Source organism: Carcharodon carcharias, chromosome 5 (assembly GCF_017639515.1).
Source record: "Carcharodon carcharias isolate sCarCar2 chromosome 5, sCarCar2.pri, whole genome shotgun sequence".
In the NCBI taxonomy this organism is placed as follows: Eukaryota; Metazoa; Chordata; class Chondrichthyes; order Lamniformes; family Lamnidae; genus Carcharodon; species Carcharodon carcharias.
In genome coordinates this window covers 98550021-98556020 of record NC_054471.1, presented here as the reverse complement: position 1 = coordinate 98556020, position 6000 = coordinate 98550021, and positions in this window count along the sequence as shown.

Here is a 6000-nt window from a genome sequence, read left to right as displayed (position 1 = left end):
AAGGTTGAAGTGAATGCATGCTAACTGATGCACCGTCCTTGTTGTTAATTTCTGCATCACCACCAGAGCGACCCACATGTCCGCAACGCAGCCCCCCCTCCACACCTGAGGGGCAGCATGTGCAACTTGCGGCACATCATTTCAGCCAGCCAGGCACCAGTGCAGACACACACCACGGTGTGGGCTTTACCGTCAGCTAGTGTCCCGGGTCACAGTGGAGAGGGCAAATCACAATCACTGGAGGAGATGGTTGGGGCAGAGAGTGCTGATGGCTCCAGCACCCGGAGGGCTGCAGGGGACAAGGCACATGCTGAGTCCGGCACTGATGACCTGCATCTGGAGTTATCCCCATTGCAGCAGCTGCAGGAAAGGCGGCAGGAAGTGCGTTTGCAGCTGGCAGGGTTGCATGAGGGAACAGTTCAGTCGCTCTCTGCGACGGAGGAGTCTAGGCAGAGTGCACGTGAAGATTCTGCCCTCAGGGCAGAGCTTCAGGCTTCCTTCAATGAGAGATTGGCGACTCTCAAAGAGAGGGGCTTCCACCAAATGGATCAAAATATGATTGGGATACGTTCTGACCTGCAAGCCCTCACAGCGGTACTGGCCACAGGTGGTGTTTTCCATTGTGGGAGATGTAGTGGACACCAAGCACTCGGTGCCCATGTATCTGCGGTGAGCAGGGAGGTAGATTTGGACCTCACGTCAGTGCAGCAGCTGCCTGTCGTCGCTGTGAGCTCCTCTCATGGTGCTCCGGATGAGGGCAGCAGTTCCTCCGCTCCTCTGCCAGTCAATGTTGCTTCCGTTGAGGCTGTGACAACTGGGGAGGTGCCAGTTCAGGAACTGGCCACTCCCTCCCAGGTGGGGCCATCACAGGCTCCACGGGCCAGAGGACGCCCACCAAGGTCATCTCGGCCAATAGGACAGCAGAGTCAGCAGGTTGTCTCACAAGCCACTCCGAGCGATGGGCTGGCACCCAGATGTAGCACCCGGAAATAAAAACATAAGGCACTTTAGGCACTTCCCGGATATGTCACTGGTGATTTGGTGTTGGCCTTAGAATAGGGACCCCTTTTTGTAACATTGTCGAATAATCATGTGGGCTTTAATTGTGGACAGAATAAAGTCCACCTTTATTACCATGGCTGAGCATCTTTTCAATGTGGTGCTTTTTTCATTTTCACATGATTATCCTGAGTGTGAGAGTGGACATTGATGTTTCTGTACTAAGGCCTTATTTGCAGCTGATGAGGTGGAAGATGTAGCACCAAGTGCCACGTGTGGAAGTTCCAGGCAGTGCTGTTCCTGCTGATCCATGTTTGTGGATCTAGCTGATGGTTCTTTGGATTAAATTGTCCCGGGTGTCCCTGCCTCCTTGGTGTAAACGCGGGTCGTCGTTGTGGCCCTCATCATCGTCCTGTGCTTCCTCATCTTCTGAAGCACTGCTGGATTCATCATGTGTAGCCTCATCCACTGTGTCAAGGTCTTCATCATCAACTGCATCCCCCCTTTCCACTGCAAGATTGTGCAGAGCGCAGCAGACTACCACGATCAGAGAGACACGATCTGGGGGGTACTGGAGTGCACCCCCTGAGCGGTCCAGGCAACGGAAGCGCATCTTGAGAAGACCAATGGCTCTCTCCACCACAGCCCTTGTGGTGCCCTGGCTCCTATTGTACCGCTGCTGAGCTTCTGTTCTTGGACAGCGTACTGGCGTCATGAGCCAGTTTCGCAGGGGATAGCCCTTGTCACCCAGCAGCCAACCATCCAGCCAAGCCAGAACACTGAAGAGCCCCGGCACCTGAGAATGTCTGAGGATGTAGGCTACCTGGGAACCTTGCACAGACTTGTAGAATCTGGATCCTGTGGTCACACACTATCTGCACGTTCATGGGTTGGAAGGCCTTCCTGTTGACGAAGGCACCGGGCTCACCTGCTGGCACCTTGATGGCCACATGTGTACAGTCTATAGCACCCTGGACGCGGGGGAAGCCAGCAACGGCCACGAAGCCTCTGGCTCACTGTGTCTGACTTGCCTGGTTGCAGCGGAAGTGAATGAAAGTCAATGCACGTCTGAACAGAGCATCTGTAACCTGCTTGACACAAGTATGGACAGCTGATTGGGAGACATCGCAAAGATCACCCATCGAGCCCTGGAAGAGCCAGAGGCATAGAAGTGGAGGGCAACTGTGAGCTTCAGAGCTGCTGGCATGGGGTGTCCTCCCACACAGTTAGGGGAGATCTCAGGGCCAATCATCTGACAGATAGAGTTGACTGTCTCCCTTGAGAGTTGGAGCCTCCTTCGGCACTGCACCTCAGACATATTGCGGTAGTTGCTTCGCCGCCTGTATACCCAGGCAGCAGGTAGTGGTGTCGTCTGGGGCCCCTTGCACCTTGGATAACCTCTTGGCCCTGCGCCCCTTGTGCCTATGCCTGGACACCCAAAGGTGCCTCCCTTGGAGGCTGATTGTCCAGTCCTGGCCTCCTCCTGATTCTATCCCTCCCCTTCCTCCTCAGGGGAGCTGCCTCCACTGGAGAGGTCAGGCTAAATGGAGGCCTCCGGAAAGCTGCAAGGCCGAAAAAGAATGCTATCTGCAGACTGGGTTCAAATTACACAAAAACCTCTTGGACATCGATGAGAACTACTAACAATCACACAAGTATGTTTTAATCACTTTCATCAATTATAACTTCATGAAAAACATGAACAACCCTTCTGAGTCCACATATCCCAACATTGCAAAAGTTTTCTTAAATAATCTCCTACCCGCCTGCCCGTTGGGCCTGTGCTCCAACCTGAAGTTCGCAAAGGCCCCTCAAAATCCTGGACAATTAGCAAGTTAAGGGCCTTAACGAGCCCTTCAATTAATGGCGGGCGAACTGAGCGCACCCGCCTACCGAAATATTGCGATGCCGCGTGCTGACGTCAGCACACATCATTTTACGCGCTGATATGCGGGCTATGCCATCTGCACATCAGCCGGAAAATTCTAGCGTGTGATACGGACTTGAAACATTGACTCCGTCTTTCTCTCCACAGATGCTGTCAGACCTGCTGAGCATTTCCAGCAATTTTTGTTTTTGTTTCAGTTTTCCAGCCTGCAGTATTTTGCTTTTATAGAAAAGTAGGGAGGTTATACTTCAGTTATACAGAGCACTAATGAGACTACATCTGGAGTACTCTGTATAGTATTGGTCACCTTATTTCAGTAAGGATGTAAATGCTTGGAAGCAGTTTAGAGAAGGCTTACTTGGCTAATATCTAGAATTGGCAGATTGTCTTATAAAGAAAGGTTGGACAGGCTAGGCTTATATCCATTGGAGTTTAGAAGAGTAAGAGATAGCTTGATTGAAATATATAAGACCCTGAGAGGTCTTGACTGGGTGGATGTGGAGAAGATGTTTCCTTTTGCGGGAGAATCTAGAACTAGGCGTCACTGTTTAAAAATAAGGGGTCGCCCATTTAAAATGGAGATGAGGTAAATTTTTCTCTCAGAGGGCTGTGAGTCTTTGGAACTCTCTTCCTGAAAAGGCGGTGGAAGCAGAGTCTTCGAATATTTTTAAGGCATAAGTGGATAGATTCTTGGTAAGCAAGGGGGTGATATGCTATCAGGGGTAGATGGGATGCAGATTTGAGGTTACTATCAGATCAGCCATGAACTTATTAAATGATGGAGCAGGCTCAAGGGGATATATGTCCTACTCCTGCTCCTTGTTTGTATGTTCATGTTCACATACAAACATATGTTTGTTTGTATGTTTGTATGTGAACATGGAGGCAACCAATTAGCAGATATTAATCACTTAATAAAGGGCAGAATTTTCATCTCAGCAGACGGGCCCGCACCCGACGCACTTGAGTGTGAAATGACGCGCAATGACATCAGGCAAGCGTCCCAACATCAAAACGCAGTCGCGTGATAGATTGGTTGGCAGGTGCATGCAGGAATTGGAAGTGTGTCCACCGACAATTAGAAGGCCTATTAAGGCCATTAAAGTATTAATTAACTTGAATTTTTCACTGCCTGTTGAACCTTACGCTTGACAGGCAGGCAAAAAGGCCAAGTCCCTTTGCATTTTTTTGGAAACCTCATCCACGGGCAGGATGAGGTTTCCAACATCAAATAGCAATAAAATAACAATTTTTCAACTTCATTTATAACATGTCCCTGCTTATGTGGCAGAGTCACTTGAGGGGACATGATGTATATCATTTTTAAAATCTTTATTTCTAATTTTTAAAACTCTTCACCTCCCTGAGGCAGGTCTGTGCCTCAGAGATATTTTCAAAAGTTCCCTGTTTGCTCTGCTCGCCCTCCTCCCACCCCCACACAGGCAGCACTGAGCGCTGCCACTTGTGTTTCACACTGGTTGGGCCCTAATTGGCCCGCCATCATCAAGTTGCGGCCTGCCCTCGATCGCGGGCGGTGGTCGGTTTCCCGACCGCCCCCGCTTAGCCCTCCCGCCAAGGGCAAAACTCTGCTCAAAGTGTCTGTGGAATTCTCTTCACCAGACAGCAGTGAAGGCAGAGTCATTGAATATTTTTAAAGATTTTGTTAGATAGATTCTTGATTGACAAGGGAGTCAAAGATTATAAGAGGTAGACAGGAAAGTAGAGTTCAGGTCACAATCAGATCAGCCATAGCCTTATCAAATAGTGAAGCAAGCTTAAGGAACCAAATGGCCTATTCCTGCCACTAATCCGTATGCTCATATGTTCATATGCATGTATGGGCATGCTGCCCAGAAGTGCATGTTTGGTGCCAGTAATTGGTCCTGACCTTGAGTTCCCAATGCCCATGGAAAAATTGAGCCGTATTAGTATGAGGTATCAGTATCAAATGCGCTGCTATCCTGTGGCACTCACACACTTTCAAGCACGAGTCCTGGCTGATTTTTCCCCTCCCGAGGCCAGGGATAACAAAGTCCTTATTTGAAGGCTCAGCCAAAATCAGCCAGTGAGCACAGGCCAGATATTAAAATGAATTTGTCAGAAATGTTGTAGGACCATCATTGTTGCTGTGTGAAAAAGTGAAGTCTCAGTGCAGGTGGGAGAAGAGGTGTGATCAGTGTTGCTGTAAAGGTGCCATTCTATATTTTCATTTATGATGGAAGAAACCTGACCTCTTGCCTTCTGCACACTGAAAGAAGCAATCTGTCTGCCTGAAGGGACAGCTCCCTAGCAAAAATCTCAAAATGATTTCATTTTGCATCTGTAAATGGCTTAATTAGAATGCCCAATTTTTTCCCAAAAAATCTGAATGCTCATTAATTTTGTATGACACCATTCTTCATTTTGGGATTCTGTAATAGATCAACTGCTTCTGATAGATTTTAAATATACATGTGTTGATCTACATATTCAAAGCTTATCAGGGGTCCTTTTCGGAGAAGCTTGACATTCTGCCAACAACCTCTTGCTGCAAGCTTTGGCTTTTGGTCCTTCTGCTGGTCACTGCATGGATCTAAATTCAATGCTGATACTTCTGCGAGAGTACATTTACAAAACACTTTGATAGACGGTGACATGGCTTTGATTTCTGCAGTGCTAACTGAGTTTTTTAATATTTAAAAATACTCCATTCTTCTCATGTTTCTGTTACACCCATTTAGATCAAATACCAATTAAAAAGGATTAATTCAATGGTATTTTGTTAACTTGCATCTGGCAGCTGATGATTGAATTAATATTGGGCTGAATCATCTGTGGGGTGGCAGGCACTGTCGGATTGCTACTCCACTCTTTTGTCTGGAGCTGCACATTTGTCACCCGGACTTCCGACCTGGGTCAACTTAGAAATGTGCAGTGCAGCTGCTCTGGGAGTCCCTTCAGTGCAGTGCAGCAGCGTTGGGGGAAGTGAAGCCACACCCCCTTTTTATGGCGCTAGCTTAACTGGTAAGTTTAAAGGTCCCTGCCACTTGGATAGAAGTATGTAAGATAAATGGGTAGAAGGGGTCAGGGGGTTGGGCGGGTGTGGTCGGGTTTTCGGTGGGGGAGGGGTCAGG